The 15,682-nt window shown below is 53.5% G+C and overlaps 3 non-coding genes across 3 annotated transcripts; 1 reads left to right on the top strand and 2 right to left on the bottom strand.

Annotated features, from left to right (window-relative positions):
- Positions 1–5,163: 5,163 nt before the first annotated feature.
- TRNAK-UUU lies at positions 5,164–5,236 on the bottom strand. The gene has a single exon. It is a non-coding gene; the product is annotated as a tRNA-Lys (tRNA).
- Positions 5,237–10,356: 5,120 nt separating this feature from the next.
- On the bottom strand, positions 10,357–10,430 carry TRNAT-CGU. The gene has a single exon. It is a non-coding gene; the product is annotated as a tRNA-Thr (tRNA).
- A 3,772-nt stretch (positions 10,431–14,202) lies between these two features.
- On the top strand, positions 14,203–14,284 carry TRNAS-GCU. The gene has a single exon. It is a non-coding gene; the product is annotated as a tRNA-Ser (tRNA).
- The last annotated feature ends 1,398 nt before the right edge of the window (positions 14,285–15,682 follow it).

Raw genomic sequence — 15,682 nt, 5'->3', positions numbered from 1 at the left:
AAACCCTACAGAAATGAGGGTTTCACAACCACAACCATTGAGAAGGGATTTCTTGCCAGACCGGATGCTCCCTTAAGATCTGTTTCGTTATCTGGTGGTGATGGGCACTATCGGGACAGGATCGTCTTCTTAACAGCCCAACCCCACCTTAGTTCAGTGTGACGGGTTTGGGAGGTGAGGATGGGACCGTTCGCTTCCCAGCTTATGGCTGCCTCTGCTGCTTAGCCAAAGGCCTTCGCCTACAAACAAGGCTCAGACTCTCCGAGGGAGAGAAGGCCCAGACGCAGGCAGACTGGGATTTTGGGTCTTTCTTTTATAGCCCTGTCACTAGCTAAGTGATAAAAATACACCTGAGTTCTTAAAGTCTAGGCCTGTACAGGCAGCCTGAATATCTCTAGTCTAACAGCCATCGGTCCCTGTGGGAAAATGATCTATTCAGGGTTGTCCCTAGACATTTTGTTGCCCTACACGGCACCCCCGTCCCCCAGCCCGAGCTGGCAGAGCGGAGCAGGCTGGGGCCAGGTCACTCCACTTCCCGCTGCCCGGTAATTGCAGGGCAGGCCCGACCCCACACTCACGGGGCGTCGGGAAGTGGAGTGATCCGGCCCCAGCCTGCTGCACTCTGCTCCCAGCCTTGGAAGTTGGGGGGGAAACGCCCCCCCAGCACTCACCAGTGGCGCGGCTGGGAGCTAGTGGAGCAGAGCAGGCTGGGGCCAGGTTGTTCCACTTCCCACCGCCCAGTGAGTGCCGGGTGCGCCTGATCCCTCCTGCCGTCCACCGGGATGTAGCTCAGGGGAAGGCGGGGGGGATGGGGTGGAGCAGGGGTGGGAAGAGGGGGGTGGGGGCAGACCAGGGGTGGGGGCTGTGGGGAAGAGGTGGAGCAGGGGCAGGGCAGCTTTCCTGGCCGGCTCAGCCAGCCGGGGATCGGGTTCCCGCTGGAGCAGTACGCAGCTGCGCAGGGCACCGGGAAATTTGGGGCAATTTGGTGCCTCCACATCCCTTAACCAGGCAGCGTCCCTGTAGTGTGGGCTGTCTGCATAGGCCCTTTCTCAATCTTTCTCACCCTCTTGTCTCCAGTCTCCTGTGTCTCTGCTTTCTAAGCACAGACTCACTCTGGCTGTTCAGAGGAGGGGACGACCATGCCTATGCGTGGCCAGCAGACAGCGACAAAGACCCCCAGCCAGCCTGCTCCCTGCCATGCCAAACACCCACTGAAGGCCACCCACAGACCAGCATGCGGGGCGGCTGCTGATGCTCTGTGGCCAACATCAGAAGATGGTAGGAAAGCAGGGCCAGCCCCCCCGGTGGGGCCTCTTACCGTTCCCACTCAAGGTGCTCACTTTGGCAGTGGGGCAGGAGATTTTACCCCAAGAGGCTTTTCCCCAGCTCTCGAGAAGCAGAGAAACACCCAGGCTCCATGTAGCAAGTACCCTCCAGCACAGGGACAGGCGCACACTTGGAAGAGGGAAACTGCTCCACACTCTAGCCCGGGCAGCCGCCCAGTTTCTTTGGCAAGTCAGAAATGGCAAAGGTGAGACTGGAAGCACCTGGGGCTCATGGCCCAGCCTTTGTGACACCCAACCCCCAACTCCTTCCCGGGGCTCTAGCTGAAGCCAGAGCATTGGCCTGAGCGGCCAAGAAGAGGTTCCAGCCCTGAAGGGAGCAGGATGTTCAGCCCAAAGGTAAAACTGCACAATCACAAGCACAAAGGGACTTGAACTCTCAACTGCCTGATTTAAAGTCAGACACCTTATCCATTAGGCCACGTGGTCACACTAGAAAAAACTCTCCAAGTACTTCTTTAGAGAAGACGGACACTGTGTTTCTCAGACAGGTCATCTACTGAGGGGGGCAGAGACTCTCTGGGCACAAGAAGTCGAGTTCCCAGTGAGATGTGAGACTTAATTCTATGGAGCCAGGTGCAGGGCTTTGGCAGGGAGGCTTAGGTACGGGGGACTGGGGTGCAGCGGATGGACCAGCTGTCTAGGTGCGGAGATTTAGTTGCACTGAGGCACAGGAGGGAGGAGGAATCCCGCTGATGGTCAGTGGCTGTGCAGAAAAAAGGGTGTTGATTCCCCCATCCTAAATGGGCTGGTTGGCTTGACTCTTCTCTCTGCTGCAGAGCATGGTGGGGACTGCAGCTCACCCCTCGTGGGGCAGGAGAGCACAGATGCAAGGTGCTGGGCTCAAATGCACCTGGAGGGCAGCTCCAGTGGGGTGGGGCAGGGCCTGTGGTTTACATTCTGCGTTGCCTGGTGCTGGGCCATTGCACAATCCCCAGCCAGGCCGCACAGCGCACCCCGAGAGGGGCAGGGGCCAAGCAGATGATCCAGCATGAGGGGAGAGGATGTGTGGTTGGGAAAAAGGCCTGTGGCTGCACTGGGGAGTGCAGAGCAGGGTGATACCCCAGAAACCTGCAGCAAAGGGATGGACAGGTGGGGTGGGTGGATAGAAATGGCAGTGAGCCTAAAAGGGAGTGGGGTCAGTGGTCAGAACAGGGAGGGGGCTGGGTGCTAGGACCTCTGGATTCTATTCCTGGCTCTGGGAGCAGAGGTGGGTCTAGAGGTGGGAGCAGGGGGACTGGGAGCATCTTCCTAATTCACAGGGTAGTTCTCGTCCCAGCTCGTGCGAGGGCGGGAAGTGCCACCAGCCCCATTTCCTGGACGGGAGAAGAGAGGCTGAGTGATGTGTCCAAGGACACTCGGGAAGTCTGTGGCAGAGCACAGCATGTTTCTCCCCGTCCCCCGCCAGGGTCTGGCCTGTTAGTGGGTGGTGCAGGGGCGGGGTCTCAGGATAAGGAGCAGTGGGTGGGCGGGGTCTCAGGGCAATGTGAGGGTGGGGTCTCGGGTGAATGGGGTGTGCAGGGGTGGGGTCATAGGGGCAGTGGGGGTGGGGACTCAGGGGGAAATGGGCAGTGTGGCACTGGGGACTTGGGGGAAGAGGCGCTGTGAGGGCAGGGTCTCGGGGCAAAGGGGAAGCATGTGGGTGGGGTCTCGGGGGAAGGGGCGATGCAGGGGCAGGGATTAGAGAGAACAGGTGCTGCCGGGGTGGGGTCTAGCGGGAATGTGAGGGCAGGGTCCCAGGTGATTGGGCGGGGCAGGCACAGGGTCCCAGGGGGATGGGGCGGGGCAGGGATTAGAGGGAACAGGTGGTGCAGGGGCGGAGTCTAGGGGCAATGTGAGGGCAGGGTCCCAGGTGAATGGGCGGGGCAGCCCCTGGGTCCACGGGGTACGGGGCGGGGCAGGGATTAGAGGGAACAGGTGGTGCAGGGGCGGAGTCTAGGGGCAATGTGAGGGCAGGGTCCCAGGTGAATGGGCGGTGCAGGGCGGGGTCCCAGGGGAAGGGGCGGTGCAGGGTGGGGTCCCAGGGGAAAGGGCGGTGCAGGGGCGGGGTCTCAGGGGAAGGCGGTGCCCCAGGGGAAGGTGGTGCAGGGGCAGGGTCTCAGGGGAAGGGGCAGGGCGGGGTCCCAGGGGAAAGGGGCGGGGCAGGGCGGGGTCCCAGGGGGAAGGGGCGGGGCAGGGGCGGGGTCTCAGGGAGGAAGGGGCAGTGCAGGGGCAGGGTCTCGAGGAGAAAGGAAGCTCAAGGGCGGGAACTCGGGGGAAGGGGCCATGTGGGGGTGGGTCCTTGGGGAAAGGGTGCAGGGGAGGGGTGTATTGGGGGGGCAATGTGGGAGTGGGGAGTCGGGGGAAGGGGCAGAGTGAGGTGGGGTGCTGGGGAAAAGGGGCAATGTGAGGGTGGTGCCTTAGAGGAAGGGACGGGGCGGGGCAGGACTTCTGGGAATGGGGCTGGGTTTTGGGGGAACAGGCGATGTGAGGGGGACCTCGGGGTTAGGGGCAGCGTGAGGGCAGGACCTCGGGGTGGGGCAGGTCTTTGGGGAAAGGGCAGAGTGAGGAGGGGGGGCAGGAGCAGGGCTTTGGGGGCAGGGCGGGGCAGGACCTCGGGGGAAGGGGGGGCAGGGGCAGGGCTTTGGGGAAGGGCACAGCGGGGGGGGCAGGGCTTTGGGGGAAGGGTGGAGCGAGGGGGGCGGGGGCAGGGCTTTGGGCTTTGACCTGCTCTCCAGCTGAGCCACCACTGAAAATTGAAACACAAAACAGTAGAACCGTAAAAGGCTTCAAAGCCCACCAGGCCCAACCCCCCTTCTAATACGGCAGAAAAGCCGCACTTCTCCTGACTAGGTAGGGACGTCCTATGGCCCCACAAGAGGTGGAAGGCCATCGTGTTCGGTCTCAGCAGCACTCGTGGAGCAGGGGGAAACACATGGCTGAGGAAATTCCCCACAGATGGGTCTTGAGCATCACAACCTTGTAGGTAATGACAAGGTCCACTTACGCCACCGGCTGAGCCATTCCTCACAGGCCAGCAACCATTTCTCCCAGTTCGCGTTCCCCACCTCAACCCCAACCGAATGCTAGAAGGCCCAGCCATCAACCTGCCCACTCTTGCAGCCCTCCTCTTCCGCCCTGACTGATAGGGGGGCGTATTGAGCCTCCCTCCCTTAGGCCCTTCAGCATCCCTGGGGAACACCAACACCGCCCAAGTGACTTTGGGCCAGTAGGTGAACCAACAGGGCTGCCTGCTAGGCCAGGCTGCAGCCCAGCTTCAGGACTCACAGGAAATGGAGCTCGTATCCCTACCTACAGGACTCCAGGCATGGCCAGGCTTCTGGATCAAACATCCCCTCTTGTGCTCAAGTCACAACAGCTAGCGGGTGAAAGACAGGCATTCATGGCATTGGAGAGAGCAAGATAAAGCCTTGGAAGACCCAGTAGGGTTTGTGGCACAGGAATTGTCCTCAGATCCCACTGAGACTTCAGCTCAGATTGCAGGATTCAAAGTCCCGAGTGCTGCCCTTACACCATGGGACCAATAGGGAACCCCCAGACCTCTGCTGAGCTCTGGTGTGTATGACCCTGTGGGGGCAGCCCTGCATTTGCTCACCAAGTTGTCATGCAGCAGTTTGCTGCACCTCCCAGAGGCCTTTCTTAATCCAGCCTGTGAAAGGCCAGTGGGCATGTGAGGAAGTTTCCCCTTCAGTCCCAGGCAGTACATGGCCCTTCCTAGTGAAAGGTGAATTCCTGGGGGAAAAAAGTGATTCAAATAACATCCTAGAGAGATGCCTTCATCAGTTCTGGGGGAAATATCTAACAGGGAGAGGTTACTTTTCACCTGACCAGGGACTTGAACCCTGGACCCTCAGATTAAAAGTCTGATGCTCTACCAACTGAGCTAGTCAGGCTCACGTTTCAAAGAAGCAAATTCCATGCAGAAGAGAAACTAATCAAGAAAATGAAAGCAGGAAACAATACAGAAAACCTGCTACTCTGGCTCTCTTAGCAGTCCTAGCCCTAGCCTGCTCCTCCATCCGGTGCCCTGAGGCCTTATTCTTTTTTTAGTTAAATAACAAATCCAGGAGAAAACACAGTTATACAAAGCAAAACAAAATCACAAACAGAAATGCCATTGGAAATACAAAAATAAAAAAGGAAAATGCAAACTACATCACTTTATCATGTCTGGGCCATTCCAGTATCGAGAGTACCCGCTAAGGTCCCTGTGTGCTTACGAGAAACCTGGAGGAACTCATACCACAGCCTGAACATGAAACTCAACTGCTCCCAAGTGCCGCAGTAAAACCCTTTCCCTGCTGTGACGTTGCACTCCATAGGATTTTATGAATATATGCTAATGAGTGTGAATATGATGTAACTGGAACATGCTTCATGCAAAAGGTCTCTTGTGCAGTATCATTACAAAGCTTATAATCTACTGTGTGTGTTCATCCTATTTGTATGACTCGATCATTCTTGTATCTGAAACTAGAAATATGAACTATAACTCTGAGGTCCTGTTGTAATGATGCAAAGTGAGGGCCATTAATAGTGGTTTGGACTCTTGATGGCTCCCATTAACCAGGACAATTGACTGGAGATGGCTCTGTCCTGCACCATCTGTGAGTCAGGCCAGGAAGAATGAAGGCTTGGGGGTCTCACAGGACATGTGACCATGTTACCTGGTACAGGAATCCATCTTAAACCTGGGACTTTTCCCCAGGAGAGAGACAAAAGATTCCTGCCTTGTACCAAAGCTGTATAAGGGGGTGGAACAGAACAAAGGTGGCTGCAGTCATGAGACATCCCCTAGCTACCACCTGAGCTGGAACAAGGGCTATACCAGGTGAAAAGGTTGGGCCCAGAAAAGTGTAACCCTTCTGCCCCTCTGAGCTGGCAGCAACAAGGGCCAGGTTCAGTATCCAGGGGTTCTGTTTCAATAACACAATGCAAAACTGGCTCAAGCCCCCACCCAGTGACCTGGGACAATTATCTACCACCCTCCACCCCGGGCGCCTCTAGGAGGCAATACTTCCCCACTCGCAAGCACAGAGTCCGAGTGTAGCAAAATCCTTTTAATAAAGGAGGGAAACAATGCGGCATCACGTTGGAGAGACACCACAACCAGGACTATACACAAACCATAAGCAAAAAAACCCACCTCCAAGTACATTTGGCAGTGTCCTTTCCCCCTTAGAGTCTTACGTCCAATCACCGCAAAGTCCAACAACCCAAGAGTCTCTGTCTCTGGTCAGTGCCACCCCAGAGTTCAAAAGTTTATCTGCAGAGTTTTACCCCCCCCCCCAGCCTGGGTGGAAATGGTGGGGGCACACACAGGGTGTTAAGGGACACCTTACATGGGCCAGGGCCGACTGCCCCGCTTCTCCGTGGAGTTCTGCTGTAGCCTTCACCACGACTGGCTCCACTCCACCAGCTGTGCCGCTCCTCCAGCCAACCCGTGAACCGCATCAGCCGTCCCCGCGAACTGCGCCACACTGCTCACTGTTCCACGGGCTGCACCAACGTGCTGCAGACTGCTCTGCTCTGCCAGCTGCTTAGCGATCAATCTTCAGGCTCCCCCACTCAGTGATCTCAGCTCAGTAAGCTTAGCTCTTTTAGTGATTTCAGCTCTTAGTGGTTTCAACTTGTAGTAGAGGAGCCACAGTGCCACCTTGGCCCAACGTGAATTTAGGTCACCAGCCTCCAGATGGACTCCTAAAGGATTCAAAATTAGATCTGCTCTTTAACAGTGGAGAAAGGAGGATGTGCAATTTGTGTTCCAGGCCCTCAAAAGGGGCCCATACCATCAGGTACACACACCAGTCCCCAACCTCTCTCCCTTCACTGGGTTTTGGAACCCATGTCCCTTGTCTAGCAAGTACTATTTAATGTAGGTTGAGTCATTTCTGTCATAAAGCAGTCTCATAGTTCCTCATTCACCTAATTAAGGTAACAGCACTTTTTTTTCCTTCCTGCCCCAATAACAAAGAAATTGGGGATTCCACAGTGTGAAAATAACCATCCCATGCTGCTGTGTGTTATGGGATGTTTCCAAGTTGTGCACCTACCGCCACATGTTAAAACTCAATCTCCTTTCCCTATGCATTGGGCAAAGCAAGCTGGGGAAACTACATGGATAATGAACACCAGTGCTTCAGACAAGGCTTGAACTCATAACCCCAGCAGTAGCCCCCTTTATACCAACCAATTGCACCACTGCAGGTGCTTTTTAGAACAAGCTGGGAAGCAGGCAGTTATCAGTCTCTGGGGTTCACACCTTTGCCTGGTAATTGAAAGGCTGATGCATCAAACCTAATTCAAGATGCAGCTTTTCAGTGATGAGACTCCAGGACATTTTAACAGGAAGAAAATCTCCTCGATTCCGGTTTAGTTCCATTTGACTCCTGCCCGTCTTCTCCCCCCGCCTCCCTGCCCTGCCCCACCCCACCCGTTCTCTTTCCTTCACAGAGAGTCTGTATCCCATAAAGGGAGGGAGGGGTCACTCCAAAACACTGATAATGGGGAGGGGAGGGGTGTCTGTGATTAGGAGGAGAAAGGATGGAGAACTAACAGTGGGTCCCAGAGAGATTCCCCCAGATTGGGGAGATCCCCACCTGCCCCCCATCAGCCAGCTGTGGGAAGAACAACTTGGGATTGCTTGGGGAAGCCACCTTTAAAAACACAAGTGTAACATGCTAGTTACATTTTAATAAGACTAAAGCCTCCTCAATCCCAGGGTCACAATCACTGGAATGGCTTTGCCTTGATATTTTACCAGCCGCAGACACAAAGCGAGTCAAATTACAGTTTCCGTTCGGAGTCAGTGCACACACAAGAATCCGGAGGCTTTTAATTCCTTAGGTTCTGCTGCCATTTCATTTCTGTCCTGTTCCAAGATTTATTGTTGTGCAAAGCAACGTTAGGCCCTTGGGAGTGTCCCCCCTGGTCCTGCCTGCTGCCCCGGTCAAGTTAAAAGAGCCGGAGGACCCCTGCCACCACCAGCACCAGCGGGCTAAGGCGGTTTCCTGCCCACACTCGCTCCATGTGGCACGCCACTCCCGGAAGTGGCTGGCACGTCCCTGCGGCCCCTGGGGTGGGGGGTGGGGTCTCCATGTGCTGCCCCCGCCCCGAGAGCCAACTCTGAGAACTGTGGCAATGGGAGCTTCAGGGGTGGAGTCTGCGGGCAGCCATGCTCAGAGATGCCCCCTGCCCTCCCACTTAGGGGCTGCTGCCAGAAGGGGGTGCGGGTTGCTTTCGGGAGATGCCCGAGGTAAAGGTTGCACCCCTCACCCTCTCCTGCACCCCCAACCCAGACCCCACACCTGCACCCAAACTCTCTCCAAGACCCTGCCCCCCACACACCCTGCTGCAGCACAATCCCCTGACTGAGATCAGACCCTGCACCCAAACTCTCTCCTAGAGCCCAATCCCTCTCCCTCCCACACCCAAACTCCCCCCCAGAGCCTTACACAGCTGTGGGGTGGGGCAGGACTTAGTCCCATTCTGGGAACGACCAAAAATTATACAAACCTGCCTCCTGTGTCCAGCCCAACCTTCTGCTAACGCACCTCAGCCCACACCCGTGCAGGGTTTGAAGCTTCCATTGCTTAAATTCCAGGACACTGAGGGATTTCAGCTCCCCTTTGCCCAGAGGGAACCTTCACCCAACTCCCAGCCAGGTTCTTGTCCATGGGATCACTGTAGGGGGGCTGGGTCCCTCCGTGTCTTTTCTCTCTCTGTGACAGGCCAGGGTGCAATAACTGGGGCATCTGAGCACCCAGGACCTTCTGTGGGGGTGCCATTCCCCTTCCCCTTCTGTGGTCTCATCAGTCATTGACTCCAGCCTTTTTTCTATCCATCGTCAGCACCATCCCAAGCAAACTGCACTCACCTCAAAAAGACAAAGAGTCCTGTGGCACCTTACAGAGTAACAGACATATTGGAGCATAAGCTTTCTTGGGTGAATCCCCACTTTGTCAGATGAATGTCATGGAAATTTGCAGGGGCAGGTATAAATATGCAGGTAAGAATCAGTCTAGAGATAAGGCGGTTAGTTCAATCAGGGAGGATGAGGCCCTCTTCTAGCAGCTGAGGTGCGAACACCAAGGGAGGAGAAATTGCTTTTGTAGTTGGCTAGCCGGGCACAGAATTCTCACTCCATTCATCTGACGAAGTGGGGATTCACCCACGAAAGCTTATGCTCCTGTACGTCTGTTAGTCTATAAGGTGCCACAGGACTCTGTCGCTTTTTACAGATCCAGACTAACACAGCTACCCCTGTGATACTCAAAAAGACAGTGTCCCCTGGTGGGTGTAAATCACTGACCTCTCTCCTCTCTGAGCACTGACTGCCCCTCTGTTTCCTTGCCTCTCAGTCTGTGCAGATGGGACCTTTCCCTCCAGTGCTGGAGGATTCGCCCTTCTCATCTACCCTTGTCCCAAGCAGCACAGCGGGTGGGAATCTTACATGTACTGAGGTGACTTAGGAGCAGAAACAGCCCCCAGACCTTCCATGCAATTGGCACTTGCCCCTCACTGAGCAGGACTGAAACTCCTGCAGGGAGACTGCTGGGCCACATCCCCTCTGGGCATGAGCAAAGTAGCAGGGTGAAAAGAAGAACCTGGAGATGCTGGGGATTGAACCCAGGACCTCACACGGAAAACATGTGTTCTACCGCTGGGCTGCTGGTTACACTCATGGCATATAGTTAGTGAGAGTGATTTCAGCACTGCAGCACTAACAACAATTCTAAGAGATTCAAAAATGCCTCTGTCTTTACGCACCAGGAAAAGCACATGCAAAAACAAAACATACATCCATTTCTATTTCCCACAAGGTTTTTGCATTTGGAATCCAGACCCGTTAATGGTGGGTACTTTTCAGGCAAGGGTGAAGCTCTCAGGCCTCAAATGCCAGGTACAGTTATTCTGTCCTTGATGCAAACTGGGCTAGATCAAAAGCCTACCGAGCTCTGAACCTTGTCTTCTGACAACAGTCAATAACAGGTGCTCTAACAACCAGTCAACAAAGCACCACTGGGAGTTGAACCCAGGATCTTCTGTTTACGGAACAGATGCTTTAACCAGCTAAGCCATGGTGCCTGTACGTGGCTAAACACACTGTCCGCACACACCTGACTCCCTGCCATCGCCACCAGGGCCTGACAAGCTTTGGTTGTGTTTGGATTCTGCAAAGCAGAGGAGCAGGTGATGTTTTCCTTGCAAGCTGTGTGTGAGTGAATCTTTGGCCAGGTCTGCACTACAAAGTTGTTTCAGCAGAATTATATTGCTCAGGTGTGTGAAAAACACACAACGCTCCCTTGGTCGGCAGCTTGTGGCTGGTGTACACACTGCAATGCCACGTCTGGCGACAAAACTGCCCTGTTTTGCTGACAAAAAAAAACGACTTCGATGAGAGGTCTAGAGCTTTTTGCAGCAAACTTAAAGTGACAGAGTAAACACTGCTGTTCATTATATCACCATAACTCGCCTTCCCCAGTATCCCACAATGCCTGCTGTGAACTCGCCTGCCCTGCATTCCTGCTACAGAGCCATGGGCCCCTCCCCTTTCATCGCTCTGGGAAGTTCTGACAGCTGAGCCTGCTGCTCTGCTCCGGCAGCCAGGAGCAAATCACTGCCGTGGATGCTGCTCTCTTCCACCCTGCGAACACAGAGCAGGGTGGTGGGAATTTCCTTACATGGGGGGGCACCAGCATCTGAACTCTGACACCCCCAGGACACCCCTTCCCTTGAGGAGGCTCTTAACTTCTAAACAGGGACGTCTGTTTTGTAGTAAAATCACTAAAAGGGAAGGAGAAAACTCAAAAGAGGTTCCTCCTGGCGCTCACATACCTGAACCCAAATACTCTCTCAGTCCTCAAAGAGAGACCTGGAGAAGGAGACTTGCTGAAGCAAAGCCACAGGGGTCTCTGAGGTTTCCCTGACCCCTCACCCCTGTCCTGCCTGGCTGATGTCAGCATCTCTCTGTGAGGTCACCACCTCCCCACCACCTTGGACCAATAGTCTGAGGTCCTGCAAAAGGCCTTTGTGATGTCACTGCCACACCCCTCCCTTGCTGGGCTAATGTCCTGCCCCTGGCCAGGCACTTTGGAGGTTTGAGCTGCTCCCTGTGTATCACCCCACTCAAGGAGCGTTCGTTCTAGGCAGCAAGCCGGCTAGACAGGAAAACATCAGATGCTGCTCCCAATGCTACACTCAGTTTTTCAGAAATTAGTCGCCTTTATGGCCAGAAGTGACCATTAGAGCATCTAATCTGACCCCCTGCATATCACAGGCCTCCTGTATGACACAAGAGCTACTTTTGGGGCAAACACATTCCAGAAAGACAGCTAGTCTTCATTAAATGACATCAGGAGATGGCAAATCCATCACTTTCCTTGGTAGCTTGTTCCTGTGGCGAATCATCCTCGCTGTTGAATATTTGTGTCTTATTTGTAATATGAATTTGTCTCTTTTTACCTTCAGCCATTGGGTCTTGTTATGCCTTTCTCTGCTAGATTAAAGAGCCCTTTAATACCCGATCTATTCTTTCCATGAAGGCCCTTCAATGCTTTAATGAATTCACCTTTCAATCTTCTTTTGATAAGCTAAACAGGTTGCGCTCTTTCAATAGCTCACTAGAAGGCATTTTTCCCAAGCCCTCAGAACATTTGGTGGCTCTTTGGTCATTAGAGTCCTGAACTGTAGCTTGTTCTTCTGCACAGCACAGTCCCTGGAGAAGAGGGATCTGCAAATGTACATTCATATGATACCTTTGTTTAATTGATGAAAACATAAACTAGACAGAGGATTGGAACTGATTTCAGCTGATGGACAGCTTTGCTAGGTTTTTATGTATTTGGACAGCGAAATGTTGAGTGTTTACATTCATATCAAGCCCCCCCATATAGTGGAGCTCCTGAACATAATGGAGAATGGAAATGAAAATGTTTTCCTTTTTTTAAAAAAAAAAAGAAAAAAGGTTATAAGAGAACACTGGGGTTTAAAACAAAGAGCACTTGATGGACAGTCAAGCACTCTACCACTGAGCTATACCCCCATGACAACACACGTATAGAAGTGTGATCTCCAGGACTTTGAAGGACAGACCCTGCTTCATCGAGCTGCTTTGCAATTCCCAGACCACAAGTGGTTTAAAAAATGGGGTTTGATTAAACTTCTTTAAATGTGGCAACCACCACAGCTTGCGCACCCACCGATATAGCTTCTCCCACTGACATAGCTGCCACCTCTTCGGGAAGTGGATTAACTACACCCACAGGAAAACTCTCTCCCCTCAGCATAGAGCAGTGGTTCTCAAGCTGTGGGTCAGGACCCCAAAGTGGGTCATAACCCTGTTTTAATGGGGTTGCCAGGGCTGGCATTAGACTTGTTGGTGCCTGAGGCTGAAGCCAAAAGTCTGAGCCCCACCACCCAGGGCTGAATCCCTCAAGCTTTGGTTTTGCCCTCCCTTAACTGGGGCAGGGCTCAGGCTTTGGCTCCCCCCTGCCCCTGCCTGGTGTGGAGGGGCTTGGTCCCTCTTTCCAGGGCCATATAGTAAGGTTTTTTTTTTTTTTAGCTGAAGGGGGTTGCAGTGAAAGGAAGTTTGAGAAACCCTGGCATAGAGCCTCTGAATATGTCTAGACTTGGCTCCCTGTGACACCGTGGGTGATCAGACACTGAAAGTGCAGCCATGGAGACACCACACACCAGCCTTGCCCAGCAGGCAAGAATCAAACCTCCACAGAGAGATGCTTGTTGTTTTTTAACCCATCTCCCTAAGCCCTCAGCCACCACCACTTAACAAAGGGGCTTTTCTACACTATGGTTCTGTTCTCACTGAAGGGTCATTTCCAATTGTTTGCTCAGACCAGCATTAGGGAAAATGGTGCCCTGAGCAAAGCTTGTACTTTGGCACTTCCCCATTGCCCCTGGATGATCCCCACTCCCCCTTTACCGCTAGCTCCTGCACCCCCAACCCTTGCACCTCCTTCACCCCTAACTCCTGCCCCCTCCTGTGCCCCCTTTGCCCTTAACTCCCTGTGCCACCAGCCATTGCTCCTCTCCTGCAGCCCCTTCACATGGTTCCAGTGCTGGGGGCCCTGCACTTGTTCTCCCTTTCCCTGGGCTTTGGCATCACTAGCCCCTGCTTAGTGAGAAGGGTTCAGTGGTTCCCAAAATGTGGGGCATGACTCCTAGGGGGACACAGAGGAACATTCATAGGGGCACCTCAGGGTCTGAGCCAGCCCCCATGGAGGGAGCAGCACTGAGCCCCACTCTGTCCCAGCTCTTCCCCAACCCCACCCTCAGCCTGGGGCTCTAGTGCCCAGCTTGGCCTCGACCCCCTTATCCCTGTCTGCACCCCTCTCCCCAGCAAGCAACAGCCCCACTCCCAGCCTCGGTTTCCGACTGTGGTTTCCGAGGGTCCACAGCCATGGATAAGAGGGCACAGAGTGAAATGTTTGGGGACCCCTGGTTTAGGATGATGTTCTCAATGGCTTCTATGCAGTCCAATAAAAGCTATTCCTCACCCACCCAGCCCTCCATCAGGACGGACTAGGTATGTTCTGCTGCCCCTCACTCATACAGGAAGGATAATAACTTTTCATTCCACTCAATGCTAAAGTGATTTGTAACCCACCAGCAGCCAAAACTGGTCATTTTGGGAAAGTGGCTCCATCATGCTGCATAGCTACGCAGAGTAGGTGTGTCTGTGCAAACACGGTCTGTTCCTGAAGTCTTTCCCCCAGCTCCTCACTAGATGTGAGGGGGGAGCTCATTCAGCCCCTGCTTCCGCTTAGTGTTTAAAAACTCCTTATTGTCCCTAGCTCTGCTGGCCTTAGATTTCTCCTCCTGTCTTCTTCTTGCCAGCTCAGATGAGGTGGCCGAGTGGTTAAGGTGATGGACTGCTAATCCATTGTGCTTTGCACGCATGGGTTCGAATCCCATCCTCATCGGATGCTTTTAGTCGTCGCCCCTCCTTTGTAGACAAACATGTACCCCTTTGGTACAATGACAGATCAAACAATGTTCCTTCTTGCAAACAAAAACCTTCTCAGAAACTCAGAACTCCCTTGCTTTAAATAAAATGTCTAAATCCCAGATTTCTTAAAACAAAATTCTCTAGTGCTGTATTTCTTAGTTTTTATCTCAAAAGGGAACATCCTCATCATCTCCCCCAAACACCCTGGGACCTGCCCAAATTATTAAAATACCCTCAACCCAAGCAAGGCCAGAGCAGTGAACCAGAGCTAGTGTCTAGGCCAAGCTGCTCTGAAGGAGGCAACTCAGACATTTTCTCCCTGCTTCCCTTGGCAAGGTCTGACTCAGAAAATAAAATTCCCCAAACTGAAAATTTTCTGCTGAAAAACCAGTACTAGTCTGGTTGGGGACTTTGGTTTGCAAGTATTATTGTTATTATTCTCTTCTGATTTCTGAATCAGTTCAGTTCAGTCTTTGTCCTCCAGGTGTGTTTCCAGCTGCTGAGTTGTGGGGGAGAGAGGCCAAGTCATGATGTCTCTTCCCCTCTTTCATAGCTTCTTCCAACTTGCTAGGAAGCTCCTTTGCTACGATGTGAGTCAAGCAGTGTCCATTGTCGCTGTGCTATCTCGGAGAAGTCTGCATTGTACACGGTTCCTGGGATAGTCCTTGGGAGTGTGGATCCCCTCAATGGGCCAGCAGCGAGTCTGGCTCCTCCCTTGTCGCACCTGAAAGGCTGGTGGGGGGCATTTCCCCACCTCATAACATATCTCAGTAACGCACACAGAGCAAAACTTCATAACTTCCCAACCAATGCTACACACACAATCCAACACGATATTAATGTTCAACAGATCAAGACTTTTGAAATGACACCTCACCAGGCAGACTTTGTACAAACCATCTCATCATTATATGAGAGTGGTGAATATAGGGCTTCCCGGTGCTGCTCTGAGCACAGCGTGCCACACCTGGGCTTCCATTGCAATGGAGACGTACCCTTAGAGTCCATCTCTCCTGGGATAAAGATGGCAGCAGGGCTGGCCTGGGTCATCTGACTTGGGCTCATGGAGCTAAAGCTGAGGGGCTAAAAACTGTGGTGCAGATATTTGTGTTCACACTGAAGCCTGGGTTCAGAAACCCTCACCCCTCGTGGGGTCTCAGAGGTTGGGCTCAAGCCCATTTGTCTGCACTGTAATTTTATAATCTTGCAGCCCGAGCCCCATAAGCCTGAGTCAGCTGAGCCGGGCTTTGGGACAGGTGCCCTGGGTGTGTTAATCACAGTGTAGACATAACGTTAGGCTACGTCTCCAGTGCAATGAAACATCCTTGGCTGGCCCGGGTCACATTAATCAGGGTCATGCAGCTTGGCCTGG

Source organism: Mauremys reevesii, linkage group 12, assembly GCF_016161935.1.
Source record: "Mauremys reevesii isolate NIE-2019 linkage group 12, ASM1616193v1, whole genome shotgun sequence".
Lineage (NCBI taxonomy): Eukaryota > Metazoa > Chordata > Testudines > Geoemydidae > Mauremys > Mauremys reevesii.
This window is presented reverse-complemented; position numbering and strand designations above follow the sequence as displayed.